The sequence below is a fragment of the Hemicordylus capensis genome, chromosome 2 (genome assembly GCF_027244095.1).
Source record: "Hemicordylus capensis ecotype Gifberg chromosome 2, rHemCap1.1.pri, whole genome shotgun sequence".
Lineage (NCBI taxonomy): Eukaryota > Metazoa > Chordata > Lepidosauria > Squamata > Cordylidae > Hemicordylus > Hemicordylus capensis.
The window spans coordinates 229,257,755-229,282,441 of NC_069658.1; the positions used below are offsets into that span (position 1 = coordinate 229,257,755).

The 24,687-nt window shown below is 48.3% G+C and overlaps 1 pseudogene; it reads left to right on the forward strand.

The window, feature by feature from the left end:
* Positions 1-8,070: 8,070 nt before the first annotated feature.
* The window catches only part of LOC128341670 (zinc finger protein 420-like), a 44,056-nt pseudogene continuing 27,439 nt past the window's right edge, over positions 8,071-24,687 (forward strand).

The window sequence follows — 24,687 nt, forward strand, 5'->3', positions numbered from 1 at the left end:
CCTGTCTATTCCTCTCTGCCTGTTCTTTCCTGGCTGTATCAGTTTGCAAGGCTTTATGCTCAAACCCACATGAAATGGGGGTCAGGGTGTCAGGTGCAGACCACAGAGAAGGAGGAGGGCCTTTCCCCTCTCTTTGTGTCTGGATGATGAGCAGGACCAGCTGTAAGGCTGGCTCCAGAGTGGGGGGCAAGGAGGCCAGTGTAAGACAAAGCAGAGGGCATTTGATTTCATGGCTCGGTTGACCAGTTTGCTTGACATTGTTTTCAGGAACACCAGGTGCTTTTCAACCTGTCTGATGCAAGCTGCTGTTTCAAGACACATTCCAGACATGTTTCTGAACCCTCCTACAGTCCCCGATTTAGTTTGGAGTTGCTTTTCAAATGTCAAATGGTGTTCTTTCAGTTTAAAATGTCAAACTATGTTCTTTCAAGTGGCATGACAGACCGCTTCTCCAATTTAGTTTGGGCTGCTTCCCCAATTGAGCTTAGATTTTATTTCAAAGACATTAGAATAGAACATGCTCAAAGCACAAGATTTGCATGTGTTTCGATCAAAACACCTATGATGCCGATCAGGGGCGTAGCAAGGTTTGAGTGGGCCCAGAGGACAAGATTTTAAAATGCCCACCACCTCACTGAAGCTCAGCTCATGAAATAAAGGAATCTTAAATGAGGCTGAATACTGGTAACAAAAAGCATAGTAAAACGTGTGTGTGTGTGTGTACTAGAGAAAGACATGCTGTTCTGGTAGCTCCAGGTCTTAACACTCACATCAGTTTCGGAGGATGAATACTACTGAAGGAAGCCCGGGCAGGTGTGCAGCTGGGGGAATCAGTCATGTGACTTGTCTCTGGGGGGGGGCCAAGGCAGTGGGCCTCCAGACAACTGTCTCCCCTTGCTCTATTATAGTTACTAGTATGTTTAAGCCCGTTATAATAACGGGCGCTAGCTTTTACCCTCCCTTTATTTATTTTTCCTTTTTTTGGTTTAATCTTTCTGTCTGTTTCTTTATCTCTCTGTCTCTTACTCTCTTTACTGTTTTCCTGTATCCCCCCCCTTTTTGTGTTTTACTATTTCTTCTCCCTTGCGTTGTTCTAACATATTCATGAATTTTTATTTTTATTTTTGGTTTAAGTAATTTTGTGTATTTCTCCCCCCTCTGCCCTCATAGTATTTATTTATACACCACTGTGAGTGGAAAAGGAACTGTGAGTGGAAAGGAACTCTCTCTGCTTGTGAGGGCTCCCCTGTCGGCTGGTGTGCTGTCTCCCCTCAGGGAGTTGTGACTGCAGCCTGATATCATGGTTCTCGTTAGTAAATTTTGACAATGTGGTGACAGTCATCATCAACGTGCTGTGCTCTGTTAAGTTTGCTAAATAAAAGATCAAAGTTTGCTCCACTGTGAGTGGAGAAGCACTTTCTCTGGTTCTGAGGGCTTCCCTGCCGGTTGGTGTGCTGACTCCCTTCAGGGAGTTTAGACTCCTGGCAGTATTTGGTTGTAAATCACTAATAGAAAGCCACTCCTGGATGTTATGAGCTAATTTTGGCAATGAAGAGCCAGAAATAAGCGTCCTGTTTTGCTCTCGGAATAATCTCCTCTAACGGTGAAGTGGAGACCGTTAGTGAACTCGGCTGCTGCGTGCGGCCATTATTTCTGCAGGCTGTTTTCCCGCCCTTAGTTGGAAGGGGTGGGGGGGAATTTCGCAATATGTGATTGGTTGGCCGGGGAAAGGGTGACGAAATGGCGGCTGCACTCCACTCCATGAGCTGGGCTTACTGTGTACTTTTGTTTGTGCTTGTGCAACTGTGTGTTATGGCAGCCCGCCCTCCCAAGTCCTCCTTTCCACCACCCCCTGACACGGACGGCCATTTTCTTTTAAATATTTTCAAGAATGACTAAAAGGGCTAAAATGCCCCATTAAAATGCCCCCGCGGCTGCCGCCGCCAACCAGCCACCCCCCCTCCAAGCAAAAACCCACACTCCCACGTTTTAGGGCCAAAACGGCCCATGAGCATTCCCCCGGGGCTCCCGCTGCCGAACTACCGCCAGCCCTCCCAGCTGCCCAGACCTCTCCTCCCCAGGAGCACGTCCTAAAATCGCTTGCATGACCAATGTAGAGAAGGAGAGAGGAGCGCTCGTGCAGAGCTCCTCACTCCTTAAAGCCTCTTCCTGCACTGCCGCTTTGGCCGAAAAGGACGCAATAGGCGTCCTTTTCGGCCAAAGCGGCAGTGCAGGAAGAGGCTTTAAGGAGGGAGCTGCTCTGCACGCGAGCTCCTCTCTCCTTCTCTACGTTGGTCATGCAAGCAATTTTAGGACGTGCTCCCGGGGAGGAGAGTTGTGTTGGTAAGCAGGTTTTGGCAGCTGGGAGGGCAGGCGGGCGGTTGGCAGCGATAGCCACGTGGGCATTCGGGGTCATTTTCAAGGGCCGTTTTGGTCCTTAAACGTGGGGGTGGGGGTTTAAAGCTTGGAGAGGGGGGCGGACGGTTGGCGGCGACAGCCGCGGGGGCATTTTAATGGGGCATTTTAGGCCTTTTAGTCGTCCTTCGCAATATTTAAAAGAAGATGGCCGGCCGTGTCTGGGTGGTCGTGTCTTTTTGGGCCGTTCTGAGCATGCGCTCTGCGCATGCTCAGAACAGCCCAAAAAGACACGGGCAGCACGGCCGCACGCCCAAGTATTTTATGGTATAGGATGCCCCTGATGCAGATTCTGAAAGTTTCTTCTGCACATTCAAGAATTGACCAATGGATTTATATGTCAAAAGGGGTGACAAATTGAATTATAGGATATCAGTGGTCTGGATTCTTCTGACCAGTCATTATTGGGAAGAGCGGGGGAGCAAGGTTGTGTGGGTGACTCCACAATTGTACTTAAGAGATTGTGTGTTAAAGGGTTAACTAAGGAAGTTAAGGAGAGCGAGAGATAGAGAAGGAGAAAGGAGAGCAAGAAGGGAAAAGAGGAAGTCAAGAGGCCCGAACAGAGAGGCAACCACAAGTGCAACTGCAAGAAACAGGAACAGGTATTATAAATATATCTCAAACCATTAACTTTTAATTTCTAACCAAAACACTCTGATAAATGTTTAAGGTGTACTGATTGAACCCAGAACTGTCTCTTGCTTCTATCTACTGAAGACTGTCAAGAATTGGGTGAGAATAAATGCTGTTAACTTTTAATCCCTTGTCTGTATGCTTTCATGAGTCTAGGGGGAACAAAACAAGCAAGACATTAGGCAAAGAACCTGGACTTCTGAGTTTCCCATTCCCCAGATGTGAAGGGAGAATTCTGAAGTACCTAATTTCTTGCACCAAGCATCCCTCAAAAAGGTAGCCACCACCCCAGCAGCTGCCCATTTCTGATTCAAAAATCTAACATGTGGGACCCACAGCTTGCCCACCCCAGAAATGCATTTTGCCCCTTCTGTGCCCTCTCAGTTTTTTGTTTCTGGTGCCACCACCAGGGGGGGCTACAACTGGCAAGTTAAGCAGGTTGCGTCTTCAGACATCTGTTTTCCTCCCCTCTAGACTTCTGTCCAGTGTGTGGACATTGTGGGAAGTGAGGGCAGGAGGGGAGGCACTGTGTTTGGGCAGCTCATAAGCACTTTAAGCAGGTGGGCTGAGGGCAAATCAGCATGTGTGGGGCCTCCTTCACATTTCATATCCTTACAGAATCCTATTGATTGATGACATACAGTGTCAAAAGTGTGAGTGAGGTTTTTGGACATGGCCAACCAGCTTGGACGTATGATGCATTTCTAAAGAAATAAAAATAAAAAGCACAACAAACGCTTCACAGTTCTCAGACCTTCTGGGTTGCAAATCAATTGGAGCATGGTGCATTCATAAACCAACCAACCAACCAACGAATTGTATATTGTTTGTTCCAGAAGTTTTTGTCATTTCCTGCCATGAAACAAGCCACTTCTAGGACTTTTTGGTAGACTGATACTCTCAGGGCTCCCCCTCCCCTTCCTACCTGTTTGTTGTAGTTTTACCTTTCCTCCATCCTTCTTCTGATCTTGCACTATGAAGACATAAAGCTCAGGGACACCGGCTTTCCTATCCAAGTATGTAACTTCCTAAATAAACCTTTTGGACATGTTTCCCTGTTTCGACATTCCTCAGGGGATTACTGTAGTTGACTTGTGACCCTCTCCCTAACCTGCCTTCATGCAAGTCGAGCAGAATAGTGACCACACATTTTGCTCCATAACTCCACTTCTACAAGGGCTAGAAGGTACAGAAGAGGGCAACCAAGATGATCACATCAAGAGCCATGATCACGGGCCTGGAGCAACTTCCTTATGCAGCAAGGATACAACATCTGGGGCTTTTTAGTTTGGAAAAGAGTTGGCTGTGGGGAGACATTATTTTGGGACCAACAAAAAGAAGCTGGGGTTTGACCTCTTTGTTAGGGCCTTGAAGATACACCTAGGCATTTGGTGTTGGCAGTTGATTAGGTTGTCATTCTCTTTTTTCAGTTGTCAACTGCCAAGAGATATTTTGAGTGAATAGGATAGAAAAAGAATGATCCAGCTGGGCTGTCCTTATGTAGGGTTGTTGTTTTTTTAACCACCTGATTGCTCATTGTTCAGGCAGATAAATTTTTGCAAAAGACTTCAGTGTTCAGGTGGGGGAGAAAGTGCAATAAAAGGAGAATAAAGCAAAAGAAAACACGTGTTTTCAAGATCACACGTAGTCCTGGCCCTGGTCCATGTTTCTCTGGTACGATTGGGCAGTTGCATTAGCAATGCTTCAGCTGTTTCTCTCCTTTGTGACCATGGGTGAGAGACTAGAGAAGTCTTGCTAGCACACTAACCTGATTTAGCGTGTCTTCAGCCTGCATTCCCACTCTGCAGTGCCCCTGGGTGTTAACAGTGTTATGGAGCCCTATCACATGGGCCAATAAGATTTGTGACCTCAGAAAAATGCGAGAGAAATGAAGTGAACCTTCCTTTCCACACTGATCACACATCCTCTTTCTCCAAGGAGCCCAGAGTGGTGTACATGGTTATGTCTACCCTCACAACAACCCTGTGAGGTAGGTTAGGCTGAGAGACACATGACTGGCCCATAGTCACCCAGTAAGCTTCATGGCTGAATGGAGATTTGAACTCAGGTCCTCCTGGCCCTAGCCCAACACTCTAACCACTATGCAATGCTTGGACCGCTGGGACCCACCTGCCTGTTGTAACTCTTCTCTCCTGAGTCCCAGTCTAATAGCTCTTTTGATTTTGAATCCAAACATTGTAGAACTAGGCAGGAGCATGAAGAGCTCTAGGAATCCCTTCCAGGGATCCACAGAAGAGAGGAGTTGGACCCTGAATGCATATGCTTTCCTACCCAAGTATGTCATTCCTCCAAGAAACCTGACTGGCTTTTGAACCTTAAGTATCTGTCTCGAGATACTCTTTAATGGGCTTGCTCTTCTCACACCCAGCAATTGGGCTGAAGGTTAGGCTTAGAGTCCTGACCTTGGAGGGAGTGAACACAATCTCCTGTGTGTCTGTTTCATAGGCTGGAGCTGTGAAGAGCAAAAAGATCAGCAGCAGGAGTGAGTGCTAACGGTTTTATTTTATTTTTCATGACTGTCCTTTTCAGTTCAACTCTTAACCCTCCACCCACCCCCGTTCTGGCTGTTTTTCAACCAAGTAAATCTCACTGTGGTGCTTGAGTGCTCTGAGGCGTTCTCTCTCTCCCACAGGCCTGCCACCTGCTCAGGGGCGTAGCAAGGTTGGGGTGGGCCCAGAGACAAGATTTTAAAATGCGCCCGCCCCCCCGCCCCCCCGAAGCTCGAAAGACATGCTCTTCTGGTAGCTCCAGGTCTTAACACTCACATCTGTTTCGGAGAATGAATACAACTGAAGGACGCCCGGGAGGGTGCATGGCTGGGGAAGTCAGTCATGTGACATGCCCCCAATGTCGGCCCCCAGACAACTGTCTCGCCTTGCCCTGTTACATGTTACACCCCTGCACCTCCTGCACGTTCTTCTCTGGGCGCAGGGCATACTGGAGCTTCCAGGGGCTGCGTAACCCCCGAGCTCCCCAGCCCCCACCGGTTCCATCATGGAGCTGGCAATCGTGTGGGGGGGCCAATCCGGCCGCCCAGGGATTAGCACGCTCTCCCCGCTCTGCTGCAGAAACCGGGTCTCACTGATCATGAGAACCGGCTCCATATGTGAGCACTGCAAGATATTCCCCTCAGGGGATGGAGCCACTCTGGGAAGAGCAGAAGGTTCCAAGTTCCCTCCCTGGCAGCATCTCCAAGATAGGGCTTGTTGTGGGAAAGCCGAGGGGGCTCCCCTCCCCTTCCCACCCTGGTTAGGTAATTTGCCAGACACCAGTATCAGAGTTTCAAATCAAACTTTATTGTCACAGCACAGAGCTCAAGAGGTAGGCGGCCGCCCCGAGAATTTAGGGCAACCTCCTTATATAGTATGCTGTTTAAAACTTATTTTTGCACCTGCGCACTTTAGCTCAACTGATTCCTTTGTCCATGTATGGTTATACACTTGGTCCTACAAGCCTTGATTTGCCGAGATAGCTCTTATTGTACCTTTCCTATACACCTGTCTTATTCCTGCCCCACTAAGAAAGGGCAGGCCTGTTTCTTGCAATTTTCTAAGTTACTGCATAGCAAAACAGTCACCTCTTGGAACATTTTTGTGGTCGAGCCATATCCTCTCTCAGAGAGACAGGCAGCGACAAACTGCATCCTGTTACAAGAGATTAATATACACTTAATATCACATCAACTTAAGCTAGAGCAGGAAAATATTTTTGCTTGAGCATGTTTAGAAAAGCTATCACAAATCCTATCAGCACAGGAGGCTATCACATATCCCATCATCTTCCAACTTCAACAAGCTGAGAGAGATTCCTGCCTGCAACCTTGGAGAAGCCACTGCCAGTCTGTGATGACAATACTGAGCTAGATAGACCAATGGTCTGGCTCAGTATACGGCAGCTTCCTATGTTTCTAGAACTTCCTATGTACCACCTGCCTCAGCCACTCTTCCATTCTAGGGACTCTTTGACTCTTAGCTTTTGTCTCCTTTTCATACAGGGAGAAGATCCATGAGGTGGGCTTTGGGGGTGTCAAAAACCTTCATCCCTCAACAAGAGAATACTTCAATTGTTTATATAGTTGGAGGCTGCCTTGGAGCACAGATTGAAGATGGAAAAGGAAGAGGCAGTTGGCTGTGAAGCAGGAGACGGCCCTGAGGCCAGCCAGGCAGGGAGCACTGGGGAATTCTGGGAAAGGACCGAGCAGAAGATGCTGCTGGATGAGGAAGGCCTTTTGCCCCACCACCCAGATAAGCTGCAAAGCACTCTTTTTGCACCAGAACAGACCTAGTTAGTAAGATAGGAACACAGGAAGCTGCCTTATACTGAGTCAGACCATTGGTCTATCTAGCTCAGTATTGTCTTCACAGACTGGCAGCGGCTTCTCCAATGTTGCAGGCAGGAATCTCTCTCAGCCCTATCTTGGAGATCCCAGGAAGGAGCTTGGAACCTAGATGCTCTTCCCAGAGCGGCCCCATTCCCTGAGGGGAATATCTTACAGTGCTCACACTTCTTGTATGCAACCCAAACAGACCCTGCTTAGCTTAAGGGGACAAGTCATGCTCTGCATGAGAGGAAGTGTGGAAACACTGCGATATTATGCACCTTTTTTCTAAGTTTCCCTTCTCCTTTTAAAAGAAAACAATCAGAAATGAATAGAACATGCATTTATCCAAGAAGCCCTTCCTGGATCAACACAATTCTCCCAGGGAAAGGGGGCTGCAGGCAGCAGCTAGCTGGTGACCGCATTCCTAGTGCATTCAACTAAATGCAAAATGCGGCACAGCATGTGCAGGTCAGTGGGAAGTAACTTGTTCACAATTTCTTCTTTGAAAGAAGTTTCCAGCTTCCGCGCGGAGCCTGTTCTGGTGTATTGCAGCTTCAAGGTGTGTGTGTGTTGATTCTTATGTCCCAAAGCTTGTTTGTCTTTGAAGCACCTGCGTTTGCGTGCCAGCGAGGGGAGAATGAGCGGGAGGAGGAGGAGCAGGAGCAGCGGCCCTTGTGGTCGCCGCTGGATCTGGCAGCGAGGGACGGGTGGGCGGTGCTCGCTCGCCTGCCTCCCCCTCCTCCTCCTCCTCGCTCAGCCCGCAGGGCAGAGGTCTGTCCAAGCAGCAGCAGCAGCAGCAGCCCCTAGAAGGAAGCCTGGCGGGCGGGCGGGCTGGTTGGCTGACTGGCGAGCCTCATGCAGCGAGAGGGCCGAGCCGGGACTCGCCTCCTCCTCTTCCTCCTCTGGAGCAGCTTGAGCAGGTGCGTGGCAGGCACAGGCAGGCGGAGGGAGGGGGCAGAGGAGTCGTGATTGGTTCTTGGGGTCTGGGTGGGTGAGAGGGTGGCTCTTGATGTGGGGCAAGGGGGGCATGTCTGAGAGGAGATGGGGCTGTGGCTGGCAGCCTGGGAGCCTCCGCTGTCCATGGATGGAGGGCAGGGGAATGTGGTGGTGCTGATGGGACTGGAGCGAGGATGAGTTTATGACCCATCGGCAGCATTTGGCTGTGTTTGGGATGGGCGGGCTGGCCGTGGGGGCTGGCGAGACTCCTGGGGCTGGGTGGGCGCCGGGCAGGGGGAAGGGGGCGCTGCCCAAGTGCGCCCCCCGCCAGGGGCGTAACTAGGGAGAATGGCGTCCAGGGCAAGCACTGAAATGGCAAGCCCCCCACCATATAAATATCTCACAGCATCTTTCAGAAAACTTGTTTTCATGCGTTGCTGCTGTTTGTAGAGAAAAGAAAAAGGAGCTGTGGTGTGTTCTTAGTTTCTCTAAACCACACTGTGTTGTGTGTGAGAGAGAAGATCATGGAGTTAAACCGTTAAACATTTGGATTTAACAACTGTAGTTCATCAGCATTTTTTAACTCTTTGTTTCAGTGATAGACAATATTTTGAATGGGTGGGGGCTGATTTGACCACATTTGAAGCACAGGTGTTTCCAGGAGTTGACCCAACATAAGCACAATTAATGTGCCTCATGAAACAACTTGACAATGGAATATGGGTGATTATGCCCTTGAAAATGTCATGTGGAGTTGCTTTCACAAAAACATTTTGCTATGTGATGGTAATGTTGAGCTGACTTGTTTAACCTTCAGTCTGCCTGTGTGAGTAGATTCAAATAAATGGATAATGACATTTTAATTTTTCTGTTTGGTAAGAAATATAATTCGTTATTCAGTTGTTCTTGTTACTCAGCAAATAGTAGAGGGTGTGGGTGGGATTCCTGCATCCCAGCACACACACACTGACTGCACTCTCTCCATCCAAGCATGTAACTCAGCTTTCTCATCCAGCATGATTAGCTTTTACTAAGCTGTTCCTATTTCTATACAAGCAACTCAAAGTAAATTTTCCTACCATTATGAATTAGGATTCCATGTGGTTTTTTCCATGTCACATGGAATCATAATTCATAATTGTAAGGAAATTTCCCTTTTTGCATTTGCAATTTGTTTTTTAGTGAACATAAAAGGACTTACTTGATCCTCGAAATGTTTACAAGTATATACTTTCTCCTCCTGCCCCAAACTACAATTAATTCCAGCTAATTTTCCAAGGGCTGCTAGTTTTATTTACAAACTGCCTGGCTGGCAACACCATGTTTAAGAAATCACTAATTACTCCTAATGATCGTTTCAGTCTCTGTTCATCTGATTTTGTCTACTTAATTAAATCGGTGGAGGTTTAGACTTTCCTGATGGGCTGAATCAGCTAATCCATTTTGAGGATGGCACATAATTAAGTTAGCATGCATTACATAGCGAAAAGGTTCAAGGAGGGGGAGATGGGGGAGATGTGGAAACTTGCAAGGTTCCCCCTCCCCCCATCTCCTCCTCCCTTAACCTTTTCAGTTAAAACGTGGTTAGATTATAGGGGAGGAAGGACTTGAATGAGCAAAACGGGAAACTGGTGGCAAGAAATACAACTGGAAAACTTCCCCCTTCTGCGCTGGGCTGGGCTGGCGCCTGGCGACAGCAGGCAAAATGTGGCTCAGGGGAACAGCCCACCACGCCCCCTCCACCCCCACTCCCTTTCCCGACTAAGCTGGTGCAAGAGGAAATCTGTGCCAGTTACAGGAATGAGTTGGGCCAAGGAGAACAGGATGAAGACCAAGGAGGGCAAATGGTGCTCAGGGCTGGCATGAAAGGGAGGCTGCTGGCCGGCTAAGCAGGTGCAGCAGCAGCAGCAGCAGCAAGATCTCCCCGATGGGTCAGGGGCTGGAGAGAGCAGACCCAACAGGCAGGGTCTGTGCAGTGCTCTGGGCCTGTGTTCGCAGGGAGACATAGTTGGTTCCCAAGACTTTTGGGACAAAATACGGACAGCCTGCCCGGCTCACGACCCAACCCCCACCGGACCCCGGCTTCTCCATGCCACCACAGCACGCCGCACACAGGAACACCACCCCACTTCCCCTTTAGACAGACGCTGCCTGTGCCGGCTGTTAACATTTAGAGAGAGATGCATCCAGCTTGCCCCCCCACCCCGCTTCTGACACCAGCACCAGCACACCTCTACAAGAAAACTTCCCTTAGTTAGACGCTGCCTGGTGGTGCTACCTACCTGTATGTGTGTGCACACCTCCTCCTGGGCACCCAGTGACCGCCCCTGTTACAGGCTTAATGTGGTTGGCTGAGCTCCCTCCTTCTTGCATGCTGCCTGCCCCCCCCGCCAGGATTGTTCTTTTGGAGCCAGTAGTTTGAATGACGTCACTTACTTAGTAGTCCTTCTCCTCCTCCCCAATAGTAGTGCAATGCAATGCAAAGCAATGCAATGATCACCACCACCATGGAGTGATTTTCACCACACTAGTCTGCCTCTCTAGTCTGTCTCTTCGAACTTCGAAGAACACACAACTCAAGGGCACAACGCAATTGCCAGGCCAGCAGCAGCAGCAGCACAAGAACAGCACGCTCTTTCACAGTCACAACCACCATCCACGTGCCCTGTCCAGTGCGCATGCTCCTTCTCCACCCAGTGAGGAGCACCGCATGCCCAGAGATCTCACGAGGAGTGGGACTCATGGACGAGAATGTGCCTCAGCCTGCATGGGGGGGGGGTTGGTGTGCGCGGTGGCGGCAGCACGCTGATGGGAGGCAGAGAACATTCAGCACAGCAGTGACCAGCCAGGGCACGGTCCCTGCGGTGAGCGGAACGCCCGCCCCTGTGGGCTGAGGCAAATTTGGGGCAGGAATGTGTGGCAGTTTTGTTTGAGGCGGGGGGCGGGGCTGGCAGGCACCTTTGTGCCCCTGTTCTGCTGTGCCCAGGGCACGTGCCCTGCCTGCCCTACTGTGGTTATGTGCCTGCCCCCGGCTTCTCTGGTGGCTACTTAGGGACAGGTATTCTCCGTTGCTGCCCCGAAGAGGCTTTTAAACCCGCTCCCTGCTGAGAGAAGAGCCTCCCCATCTCTTTGAAACAGGCAGTCCAGACACATTTGTTGACCCAGGCTTTTGATTAGATATTGTTTTAATTGTGGTTTTAATCGTTTTAATGTGTTAAATTTTAATGGTTGTAATGTTTTAATCTTTTTATAGTCAGTTGTTTTTATTGTTGTTTTGTAAACTGCCCAGAGACTTGTTTTTTGGGCAGTATATAAATGAGTTGAATAATTAATAATGATGATCACGATGATGATGAAGTGGGTGGTGCAGGGGCAGCACCAACACTGGTGGGTGGATCTGCAAGTGGGGCATTGCTAAAACCCTTCCTCCCTTAAAAAGAAAAGCACACACTGCCTCGATAGTGCTGCCCACAATGGAACTCATTCTGCGCACAGATTTCTTTTAAAAATAGAGGGGACATAAGAAGAGCCCAGTTGGATCAGGCCCAAGGCCTCTCTAGGCCAGCCTCCTGTTTCACAGAGTGTCCCGTCAGATGCCTCTGAGAAGCCCACAGGCCAGAGGTGAGGTTTCAGAGGTTTCACTTTAAACCATACAAGAGACAGGCATTATTTGCATGTGACACAACGGAAACTGAGATGTGTGTTGAGTACTCCATGGAACGGAACACCATACTTTCTGCTGGCCATGAAAGGCCATGCACTTAGTTGTAATTTGGACATGTTTTCCATTTTGTTTCTTCTAGATTTCTCTTCACAGCTGATTTCTGGAACAGATTATGTGTTTTTGAATCCCCCAGCTTTACTCACTGGCAGCATATCCAGGTAGGCCTAGGAGAACCCTGGCCTGAAATAGTGGTGTGCACGGAACCGCCGCGGTGCGGTTCGACTCTGGATGTGTGTGTCTCCATTTAAGGGCGGGGGAGGGTGCACTTACCCCTCCCGACACTTTCCCCCTTCCGGTGCTTTGTTTTTAGGAAACTTCTTGGGGCGGCAGCGTACCTCCCTGCCGCCCCTTCCTCCATTCCTGGCCAGAAGCAGTGACTGCTCATGTGCCCACCGCATGGATGCACGCATGTCAAGTGCACATGTCACACGTGCCAGCATGGTGTAGTGGTTAGAGTGCTGGACTAGGACCAGGGAGACCCAAATTCAAATCCCCATTCAGCCATAATACTTGTTGGGTGACTCTGGGCCAGTCACTTCTCTCTCAGCCTAACCTACTTCACAGGGTTATTGTGAGGAGAAACTTCACTATGTAGTACACTGCTCTGGGCTCCTTGGAGGAAGAGCGTGATATTAAATGTAAAATAAAAAATAATAATATCTGTCATCAGTGGCAATCAGTTCATCCACATGGTGGGAATTACCATTTTTCTAATGTGTGTGATGCAAAATGCGTACTGCATTTCCCAATCCGCTTGGTGTCTTCTGTGCAAGAAAAAGAAATTCCGCTTGATCTCCTCTCTTACATTCTCCTTAGGTGGGGCCTGACCCTTTGTATTGCCAGTCAGAGTCGGCAATACTGAACTGTATGGACTGTACTGGACTCTGCAGACAGCAGCTTTGCATGCTAAAAAATTTCAGTTACAAGATGGGAAAGCCTTTCCCTAAGGCTGTGGGGAGGTGGGGAGGGACATCATTCACATTTTGCCAAGCAGGGTCTGCCTTGGTTTGCATTTGGATGGGAGACTACATGTGAGTGCTGAAACATATTTCCCTTAGGGGATAGGTCAGTGACAAGAGCAATGTGTGGGATCATCAGGTAACAATGGTGAAAAGCCTATGGTCATCCTGGAGGACATGGCATTGAGTGGCCTCAGCACAGACATTACAGCCCCCCAAGACTAAGACCCCCAGGATCCTCAGGGCCACATCCGAGATCACCTTAAGCAAGAATCTCAACTTTGTCTCTCGATCCCAACCCATCTGGTGAGGGGGATGTTGGGCTTCTTGAGTGCTCTGGAACATGAGGACCTGCTCGAGAGCACAAGGATAGGTCTTCCTGATCAATCCTAAGGCCCATCTAATCCCACCAAGAAGTGGCCGCGTTCCAGCTATACTCCACCCCTTCTGGAAGCCTGGATCAGAACGACTAATGTGTGTTTTATGGTCCAGGGGTGGGGTTCCCCAGTCCATAAGCTGTTCTGATAGGGTTTTTTGGCCGCAGCGGAGAAGTAACTTGCCTAGAGGAGCAAGAGGTTACCAGTACGAATCCCCGCTGGTATGTTTCCCAGACTATGGGAAACTCATATATTGGGCAACAGCTATATAGGTAGATGCTGAAAGCATCTCATACTGCCTCGAGATTGCATTGGTAAGCCCCTCCTGTATTCTACCAAAGACAACAACAGGGCTCCGTGGTCACCAGGAGTTGACACCGACTTGACGGCACACTTTACCTTTAATTTCCACACAAGAAGGCATGTTGTTTGGATGGGGAGAGTTTTTCTTAGAAGTTTGTACTAGAACAGTTTTGGCATACTTTGATAATGATTATTTTAAAGTGTAGATCTCTCTCTCTCACACACACACACACACACACACACACACACATAAACACATGGAAGAAACTCATATACACAAATTGAGATTACTTCTCTCACACACACAGAGTTCATGGGAGTGGGTGGGAAGAGAAACAGACTGGCTTAAGCAAGGGGAACAAAACACTCACACACAAAACAAAACAGATAAGGGTTGAGGTTTTTATTCTACTTTCCTGGGGGGAGACTCTGCTGCTGCTGAGGAAACGCTGATCTGGATCCAAATTCACAGGGGGTACAACTGCACCCTTGCACACACACACACCCTGAACAGTGAGATGAGCTGCTGTGTCTCTGCCTGCTGCTCCTGTAGCTGCAGGGACTGCAGAGGGAGCAAACAGCTTGACAGTGAGCAGGGACAGGCTGCTCAGTCTTGGAGCCTCTTGGGACTTGGAGGCTCAGTCAGCCATGTGCCCGCTCACTATTTTCATGGCTTCCATGCATGCGCAGAGGCCATTTGCATGACCTGAGAGCAAAAGGCCTCTCAGCCTGCAGGTTACCACCTGCAACCTGAAAATATTTGTAGTCCCTGAGCCAGACCCTCAAATTTCGGCCATCAGTACCATCTTAGGGGACAGATGCTCATAAAGATTGCTGGCCATGTCTCTCCTCCTAGAAACAGAAAATAAGTGATAGTATTTTTGCACTTACAGCTTTCTCTATGTTGTCATCCTTTCCAGGGGCGGAGCCACCATTGGGCAAACAGGTTCAAAGAACACGGGCCACCACCAATCAGGGGCCACGCCTCACAGCACCGACACCCCCCTCATCCGAACGGAGCTGCACAGCTCCGTTAGGGAGTCAGACCATGCCCTCCGCATCTCATGACACGGGGTGAGCGGGGCTGCCGCCATAGCCGGACATGGGCTGCTGGTGGTCGGGCTCTGTGCCTGATTCCTTCTTTATCTGTACCTGCAAATAAACAGGGTAGAATTGCATTCAGCTTTGCACAGAGCAAGTGCCACCTTAAGTGGCACAGCAGGAAAATACTTGACTAACAAGCAGAAGGTTGCTGGTTCAAATCCCTGCTGGTACTATATTGGGCAGCAGCAATATAGGAAGATGCTGAAAGGCATAAGCTCAGACTGCACAGGAGGCGGTGGCAATGGTAAATCCCTCCTGCATTCTACCAAAGAAAACCAAATGGCTCTGTGGTCGCCAGGAGTTGAAATCCACTTGACGGCACACTTTACCTTTACCTTGCTCAGAGCAAAGGGTTAGGGTAACAATAAGATGCTGTCCTCGCTCAGTTGATTGATCTTTGGAGGACATTCTTGCCCATTTTTTATTTCCATTCCTCTGACAATATATATACAATTTTATAGCTCAGAACCAGAGGCGTTCACTATGTTGGGTAAGAGGTTCGCTTAGATAAGGCATTCCTTCCCAGCTGGCACACTCCTCTCCTCCTCAGAGGTGTCATACGCACAACAGAACTGAACATCTATCGGTTAGGGTTAAAGTCTTGGACCTTGGAGGGAGTCTCCTGTGTGTCTGTTTTGAAGGCTGGAGCTGTGAAGAGAAGCTGTGTGAATAAAGCCTCTCATCTAAAAGTACAGAAGTACGAGTTAGCTCTAACAGTTTTGTTGTGTTTTTCCTTGTCTGTCCTTTTCCTCTCAACCCTAAACACTCTGTTCTGGCTATTTGTCAATCAAGTCATTCTAGATGTTGGTACTTGAGTGCTCTGAGGAGTGATTTCTTCCCCTGACAGGCCTGCCACCTGCATGTTCTTCTCTGGGCAGCCAAGGGTGGGGGAGAGACTGGAGGAGGCGGATTCCCAAGGGGTGATCCCAGTCGCCCTCCTTGTGTCCTGGAAAGGGGAGAGCTTTGTGGATGTGGTGGCTGGAAATGGGAAAAGAGGGGTTGGCTTTAAGGAGCTGAGGTTTGCACTCTGCTCCCCAGGAGGCTCCATTGTGTGGGGAAGCCCGGAGGAGGAGGAGGAAGTGGGGTGGGGAGTTCTCAGGAACAGACCAAAGGGAAGGATCCTGCATTGAAGGCTTTGTTCCGTGGCCCTGATGGGGAGACCACCTGCCTCCCCCACTCTGCCTTTCAAGGCTCTCTTGGACTCTTAGCATTTGTCTCCTTCTCATACAGGGAGAAGATCCATGAGGTGGAATCTGGGAGTCAAACACTTTCATCCCTCAACAAGGAAATCCTTTGACTTTTGATATTGTTGGAGGCTGCCTTGGAGCACGAATGAAAGATGGGGAAGGAAGACCCAGCTAGCTGTGGAGCAGGAGAAAGCCTTGAGGCCAGACAAGTGGGGAGCACTGGGGAATTCTGGGAAAGGGCCAAGCAGAAGATGCTGGTTGAAGACGTCAGGAGCTCAGAGGCCCAGCGCCTGCACTTCAGGCAGTTCTGCTACCAGCAGGCCGAGGGGCCCCGAGAGGTTTGCAGCCGACTCCACAGCCTTTGCCATCAGTGGCTGAAGCCAGGGAGACTTACAAAAGCTCAGATTGTGGACCTGGTGACCCTGGAGCAGTTCTTGAGCATCCTGCCCCCAGAGCTGGAGAGCTGGATCAGAGAGTGTGGAGCAGAGACCAGTTCCCAGGCAGTGGCCCTGGCAGAAGGTTTCCTCCTGAGCCAGGCAGAGGACAAGAGGCAGGAAGAACAGCAGGTGAGAGAGCAGTTTATCTTGGGAGCTGCAAAGGCCTCAGAATGTGAGCCAGGAGATCCTCAAAGAAGCCAGATGTGGCATCAAAAAAACAAGTAGTTAATCACTCATGGAGATGATCCATCCACTTCAACCCCTTCTTGGGTTAGGGGCCTTCTTGGTCATGTGGCAGAGCATCTGATTGCATGCAGGACGCCCCTGGTTGAATCCCTGGCATCTCCATGCAGAGCTGGGATAACCTCCTGCCTGAAACCTTGGAGAAGAAGTTGCTGCCAGTCTGTGTAGACAAAACTGAGCTAGATTTAGTAAAGGCAGTATACACATTGCTTGTTTGTTGGATTTATATACCAACAATCATTACAATAATCTCAAAGTGGTTCACAATATAATTAAAACAATAAATATAATACAAAAGAACAGATAATATAAAAATAAAACCTTTATTTCAAAACACAATTTAAAAAAACATAAAACACAAAGCAGCAGCAGCAAAAGCAATACTTTCATTCAGAAGCCTGGGTGAAGAGCCAAATATTCACTTTTTTCCTAAAAAGTGTCAAAGAAGTCGCCGCCAGTCAGTATAGCCAAGACTGAGCTAGATTTAACACAGGCAGTATATAAATGGACATACGTACGTACTTTGACCAAGGATCTGGCTCGGTATGAGGCAGTTTCCTCTGGGACCTTTCTGCCCCGTTCCCTTTCTAATGCCTTTCTTCCTGCTCCCTGTTGGGAATCTCTCCTTCCGTCTGTCTCAGGTGCAAGGACTGTTGTCGGAAGCGGCCCCTGACTTCCCTGAGGCCGAGAAGGCTCCATCAGGCACCAGGCCGAGGCCTCTGTCCCAGGAGATCCCCAGGCAGGAGGGCAGCAGTGGGGCCACCTTGCTGGGTAAGGAGGTATGGGGTGGGTGCCCCCTTATTCCCCCTCTCTCTCAGTTACCCCTGTGAAGGAATGAGGCCTTTACCTCCCCTTTGTGCTTTTCAAATGTTTGTATTATACATGTGATTGCTTCCTCCCTGTGTTCTGTATTAAGAAGCTGTGCAGGGGTCAAAAGTTCACAGTCGCTGTTCTACCCTTTGGTCTGAAAGGGAGGTTTACATTTTGGAGGGGTTTGATTTGACTGGCTGTAATTTAAAAACTGGAGGGAACTTGAGTTTATTTGGATTGGTTTGTTTAGCAAGGTTGGAGGGGGGAAAGAGAATTAAAGGAGGCTTGCCTGCAGCAGAAAGTTAGTTAAAGCCTGAGGAAGAGTTTAAAGGCAGGAGTTTCTCCCAGCCCTACCTTCTGCCCGGGATTGAACCTGGGACCTTTTGCATGAAAGCACCCAGTCCCTCCCTCCCGAGCCATGACCCCATCTCCTAAGGGGAATCTCTTACGGCAGAGAGGGCTCCAATGTCTTCACCCATACAAATGCAAAGAAAAATGAACTCTGCCTAGCGACAATTCATGCTTACTACTGCAAGACTAGTTCTCCATCCCAATTTATCTTCACTTGGAGAAATCATCCTGAGTGGCATTTCCCTAACACGTCCCCCATTCCTTTTTTAAATATCTTGCCCAGTTCCCTGTCTGATAGATTTGACAGAAGGAGAGCAGAGGAAATCCTTGCCTCGCTTTTATGTTCACCGGAGTCTTTGGGGGGTGGGGGTGAATGCATGCAGACCCTTCCCTCCAGCCTCTGACACAGTTTAAACAGACAATATATTGTGTTATGACAATCATCGACCTGATGTGTCCCAAACTGCATTTTGAATTCTGCACAAAGCCAACATGAGAATTTTTTAACTCTAGACTTGATTCTCTCTCTCTCTTTTATTCTCATAGATCTTCCCGTCACTTTTGTGTCCTTGGCAGGTGCTGGAATGACGCTGCTAATGCATTCTCAGCCCTCCCTTCTGCCTGGTGGGATGGAAGATGCTTTAAGACCACCAAAGAAGGTAGGGGAGGGCTTGTTGGGAATGGAAAATGTGGGGCAGACAGACAAGCCCTATTCCTTGGACACCCCTCTGGGGCTGCAAGTGGCCCTCTTTCCTTTGGCTTCTGTCCAAGCTGCTGACTAGAAAGCCTTGAATCTTGTGAAGGTTGGAATCTGGCTAACCAGACAGGGAGGTGCCTTTGAAAGGGTTGGCTTTCAAGTATTGAGCGGGGCGTGGGCGGGGAGTAAGTGTGCCTCTTCATCTCATGAGAGCATCTTTTCCAGGGGTGGTTGCTGGTATCTCCGCCGTGTGTTTTTAGTTGCATCCCCTTTGTGACTGGACACCATTCCTCCCCTTATTTTTCTATTTATACAATAGCAATAGCTATTTTTGTTAAAAAAGTTGGTCTATAAAAGTAATAGATGATCCTGCAGGGAACATTCCCTGCCCTTCTCACATTACCTTTCCTGAATGTCTCTTGTGGATTCTGCTTCAAGGAAGGAACCATTATGTCTTCTGCGAGGGTGAACATGTTTCCTTCCTCTCTTCCAGGGCCAGGTGACCTTTGAGGAGGTGGCTGTGCATTTCATGGAAGAGGAGTGGGCTCTGCTGGATCTGGACGAGAGAACCCTGTACAGGGAAGTCATGGAGGAGAATAGGAGGAATGTGGCCTCTCTGGGTAAAGCTCCTTGAAAGGGAAGAGTAAAAAGCCTGGTTCAGACATGCTGTTGTACAGCGGCCTGTACACTCATACATGTGTTTGTGTGAATGACTGGACCTTCATTCATGTTAAAAGTGAACCTTTTTACTGGCCCCTCTATTGCATAGTATAGATAGGAAGGGTACTGATGTACCTGTGTTGAACACACCATATGAATGACTTTGTGCGAATGGAGATCTAGCGAGAGAGAGATCAAGCTGGTCTGCTTAGTTGGTAAGGGTGCGGTACAGATATATTGCCAAGGCATTGGGTTCGTGGTATCCTTGTTCGTGTCAAACTGGAAGATTATAGCTGGAGGATTCACTCTCAAATGCCCCTCAGCAATTAAGCTCCTTGGGTGACACTGAACCAGTGATTTCTCAATCTCACCTACTTCAGAGGGTTGTTGTGAGGGGAGAAAGAGTGGAAAATAAATGCAATAAATAAAACTCAACCCTGAGGATGCTCTGTTGGACAACCCTGAAGATATGACACTGAGCTGGGTCTCAAGATCCGTGAGACCTGGTTTCTTCTGGTGAGCAGTGCGGGGAGAGCGGGCTAAGCCTGGTCTACCCACTCATGAGCAGAGAGGGAGCTTTGGGCGGCCGAATCGGCCGCCCACACGATCAGCCTCCGCAAGCTCCAGCATGCTGATGTGACCCCCGGAGCCGGGAGGTGGTTTTTTGCCTCCCCATTGGGGGTCTCCTCATGAGTAGGCATGGCGTGGAGCCACACTGCGGCTACTCAAGATCCGATAGCCCGGGTTTGCGGAGCGCTAGGGCTAAGGGGCAGGCTGCTTGAGCGCATTAGCTGCTCAAGAACCATCGGTGGTTCTCACGACTGAAGAAAATCGGGCAAGCATATTTTCTTCAATCGTGTGAATAGCCTCACTGTCTTATATGGAGTTAGACCCTTCAGCCATCTCAATCAGTAGGCTCTACACTGACTGGCAGCAGCTCTTCAGAGTTTGGAAGAGGGTTTTCCCAGTCCTACCTGGAGATGCTGCCAGAGCAGAGACTGAAACGGGGACCTCATGCATGTGAAGATGCTCAGCCACTGAGCTCAGGAGACTGGCAATCTGGAGGGAGAGAGATTTCAGCCTTCCAGAGCATCTTGGGAGAGGGAGATCCAGTGTCTGTGCAGAGACTGGTCCTGCAGAAGGTTCCTCCTCTCAGCTACATAATGGGACTCTCTCCTGGACAGCAGATTGCCAGCTAAGCCCTGTGAGTTGCCTGCGACCCAGCCCATCCCCCCTTCACTCCGCCCCACAGAGGACCAGAGGAAGAGGCAAAGTACAGTGAAGACGCCAACCATCAGATCATTCCTTGAATCTCAGACTTCCAATATCAGAATTATAAATGCAAACAGATATAAAAACAAAACATACAACATGCAAAACATACAACCCCCACCTTCCTTGTGAATAAGCCAAACAGTATTTCAGTCTCCCCTTGAAGACAATATTTCGAAGATGAATAGTATAAATGAAGTGGTTGTTTTGAAGTAGGAAGGGTTCCTGGAGTGGTAGCTTTCCATTAAAAAGAGACTTGCGTTTTGGGCGGTATATAAATGTGTTAAATAAAAATAAAGTCAGGCTCTCCAGGGTACAGACACAGAAGGAACTTTGAATCATGAGTTGACCACATTTTCAAACCACCAGCCCCATGGCTGTGCTGTCTAGAAACTTTTAAAAAACATTAAAGTTCCATTTAGAAAAGCAAGATAGAGCCAGTCTTTCTGGAGACTAGACTAGAAATGTTTGAGAACCCTGGATACTTTAAGAGCCACTTTTTAGTGCACACTAGAGCTAGCCTTTTGGGGCTGAGAAGGAGAGAGAGAGAGAGTTCTTCAAGCCTTGATTGGTTATAGATTGTTTAATTTCAATTAAATTCAATTTCAATTAATTAATTTCAAGCACGACCTGTTTTAATCCATGCATTTTATTTTAATGCAAATCTTTTTTGTAAAGGCAAGTTATTCTTTTTATGCAAGTCTTTTTCAATGTATATTTATTTTTCTCTTCCATGAAGACCCTATGTAATGCTACCAAACCTCGTCTATAGTCCAGACTAGACACGGATGCTCTTCTGGTTCTGGCGGGGTGTTTGTTTCAAGAAAACAGGCTGTAATTGAGATCAAACAAGTTCCCAGCAGCTTTGGTCCCCTTTCTTGAAAGAATCTCATCTTGACAAGACAAAACAATGAAGAGGGAGCTTCTGTATTTCTAGATTCTGAGAAAGCATTTGATCAAGTTGATCCACTACACTTGTTTCAGACATTCGAAGCACTTGGACTTGCAGGGAATTTCACTAATTTGATAACGCTTATGTATGAAAAAACATTTAGTTGGATCTTGGCAGTGGTATATTGTCAAATGAATTTCATTTGGAAAGAGGAATAAGTCAAGGTTGCTCATGTTGGAGAAAATTTACCCCTAGAGGTTCTTTAGTAAGCAGGGGCCACAGCGTCTTGTCAGATTCAAAGCTCTATTGATCATGACATGCCGGGCTATCAATCATGAAGTGAGAGAGTCCCGATTATGTGCGGATACCAAATATATAAGCAGAAGTCTTATTAATTATGCAAATAATAGGATCCAGATAATAGGATGGTAGCGAGACTACCATCTTGCTGGGCACCCATCAGGATGAGAGTCTGGGGTTCTTGCCTGGCTGCCCCCTTCTCCTTTTGCCCCCTCCTGATTCCATCTGCCTCCCTCACCCTGGGACTGGTGGAGATGTTGTGGTGCCTTGCAGGACCGAGGCCAAGCCCAAGGTGACTTGGCAGTTTTCTACCCTGGTTCCACCAGCTGGGCTTTTGGCCCAGGACTTATAAAGAAGGAAGCTGCCAGTGGTGGTGGGGCCGCCACCGAAGGGGAAACACCAAAGGGGGTTGCCTCTTTGGGGGAGCCACTTTGGGGGAATAACGAGGGCAAGGGAATATACGTACTGTGCTCTTACCAAGTAAGCAAACCAGCTCGATCTCTCTCTCACTAGATCTCCATTCACACAAAGTCATTCACATGGTGTGTTGAACACAGATTGGGGATTCTGTTGGTGTACCGATCACCCCGCTGCTTTTATGATTCCCTAACTTAGCTGTCTGAGCTGGTCACAGAGTTGGTGTTGGAGTGTCCCAGGCTTTTGGTCCTGGGGGACTTCAATATCCACTTTGGGGCTGGCTTGTCTGGTGTGGAGGAATGAGGAGTCTAATTTCCATGCCTTCCATTTCTAATCAGCTCCCGGAGGTGCTCTACTGTGATGCCCTCAGTGGGTTCTTTGTGAATAAAATCTCCTGTATTCGGGCTGACTTGGATTCCACATTTTCTGCAGGGTCTACGGAGGAAGTGTCCAGCAATCCTTCTTGCAGTGTTAGGTTGGATCAATTTCAATCTGTGATTCCTGAGGAAGTGGACAAGCTGCTTGGAGCGGTGCATTCCACCACTTGTTCTCTGTACCCTTGCCCAACTTGGCTGTTTCCATCTAGCAGGGAGATTATTCGAGGAGGCCTGGTGAATATCATAAATGCATCGCTGAGGGAGGGTAAGGTGCCTCCATGCTTGAAGGAGGCAATCATTAGACCTATTTTTAAGAAGCCTTCCCTGGATCCCTCGGCGATGGATAGTTATAGGCCAATCTCTAATCTCCCTTGGTTGGGCAAGGTGATCGAGAGGGTGGTGGCCGACCAGCTCAGGCGGTTTTGGAGGAAACTGATTTCAAACTGGCTTTAGAGCGGGCTATGGGGTTGAGTCAGCCTTGGTTGGCCTGAAGTATGACCTATACCGGGGATTCGACAGAGGGAGTGTGACTGTTTTATGATATTTGTGAACCTAATAGCTATCCACCCGGAGCTATTCTGTAAGGGCGGTCTAGAAATCGAACAAATAATAAATAAATAAATAAATAAAATAAAAGATGCACTAATCTCAATGCTTCCACACACCTCCAGCAACCAATCACGGACCAACAAAAATATACATTCTTTTTCCCTTCTGCACATGACCCACCCTGCAGCACAATAAGGCCATTGTGTACCATTGGTAACTGCAGCATCCCCCCCAAAAAACATGGAGTCAGTTTTTCCATGACACCCATTCTCTGTTGTTATTTGCATTCGTGATGGAACCTCTTGCTAAATCTATCAGAGATGAGATGATTTTAGGAGTAAAATTAGGAAGTCAGGTACAATTTCATTGTATACAGATGATATGGTCTTCACTTTGTCTACTAGGAGAAACACTTTCCCTGTGTTCTTTAAAATGTTAATGTATTTTAGATCTGTCTGGCTATAAAATAATCACTTGCTTTAAATCAGGATGGTGAAATACACATTTCAGCAAAGTTATCACAAAGCCATTATGGTGTAGTGGTTAAAATGCTGAGCTGAGCTGAAGAGGCCTGAGTTGAAATCCCTGTTCAACCACAAAACTCCCTAGGCCACTCTGGGCCGATCACTTCTGTCTCAGCCTAATCGATCTTACAGGTGTTGTATAGCCATGTACATCACTCTGGGCTGTACGGATGAAGTGTGGGATACAAGTCCCCAAGGATTGGTCCACGAGGATGTGGGCAAGGTGTTTAGTCGAGTTTGGCCAACCAGGTGCATGCTTGACCGTTGTCCTTCATGGCTTATTAACTCTAGTAGGGAGGAAATTTTTAGCTGGGTCCAGCAGGTCTAATTGTCTGGGGGGGGGTCTCGGCTCCATTGAAGGAAGCTATTATTCGACCACTCCTAAGAAACCCAGTCTGGACCCAGAGGATGTAAACAACTATAGGCCTGTGGCCAATATTCCCTTCCTGGACAAGGTGCTTGAGCATATAGTAGCTGACCAGCTCCAGAAACTCAGGCCCGGCTTTGGAACAGAAGAGGCTTTGGCTACCCTGTGCTCGGGGAGGAGTAAAGGTAAAGTGTGCTGTCGAGTCAGTGTCGACTCCTGGCGCCCACAGAGCCCTGTGGTTTTTCTTTGGTTTACCATTGCCACAGGAGGAGTTTACCATTGCCATCTCCCGTGCAGTATGAGATGATGCTTTTCAGCATCTTCCTATTTCACTGCTGCCTGATATCGGTGTTTCACCAGCCGGGATTCAAATCAGCAACCTCTGGCTTGCTAGTCAAGTCATTCCCCTGCTGCGCCATGCAACCCTATTAATTCTTTAGGATCTCCCAGTAGCTGGCATCGTTTTGGAAAGTCTGGCCGAAACTCAATCCAGACAAGGCAGAAGTACAGTAGTTTGGTGGTTCTCTACTGTTTGATGGATTTGCAGCATTCTTCTTCCACCTGAGCTGCAAGGGAGGTATAGCCTATCTACATCACTGCGGGGGTGCAGAGCGTGATTGATGGTCATTTTTTTCCTGGTCTTACGATCTAGCGTTTCTAGCTCTGCCTGGGTCCAGTCTATTATTCCTGCAGTGTACCTGATATATTATATATTATTATTATTATTATTATTATTATTATTATTAATGTATTTATTCAGTGTAACAAATAAATAAGTAACCAAGAAGAAAGCTGGGCTGTGCTGATTTGG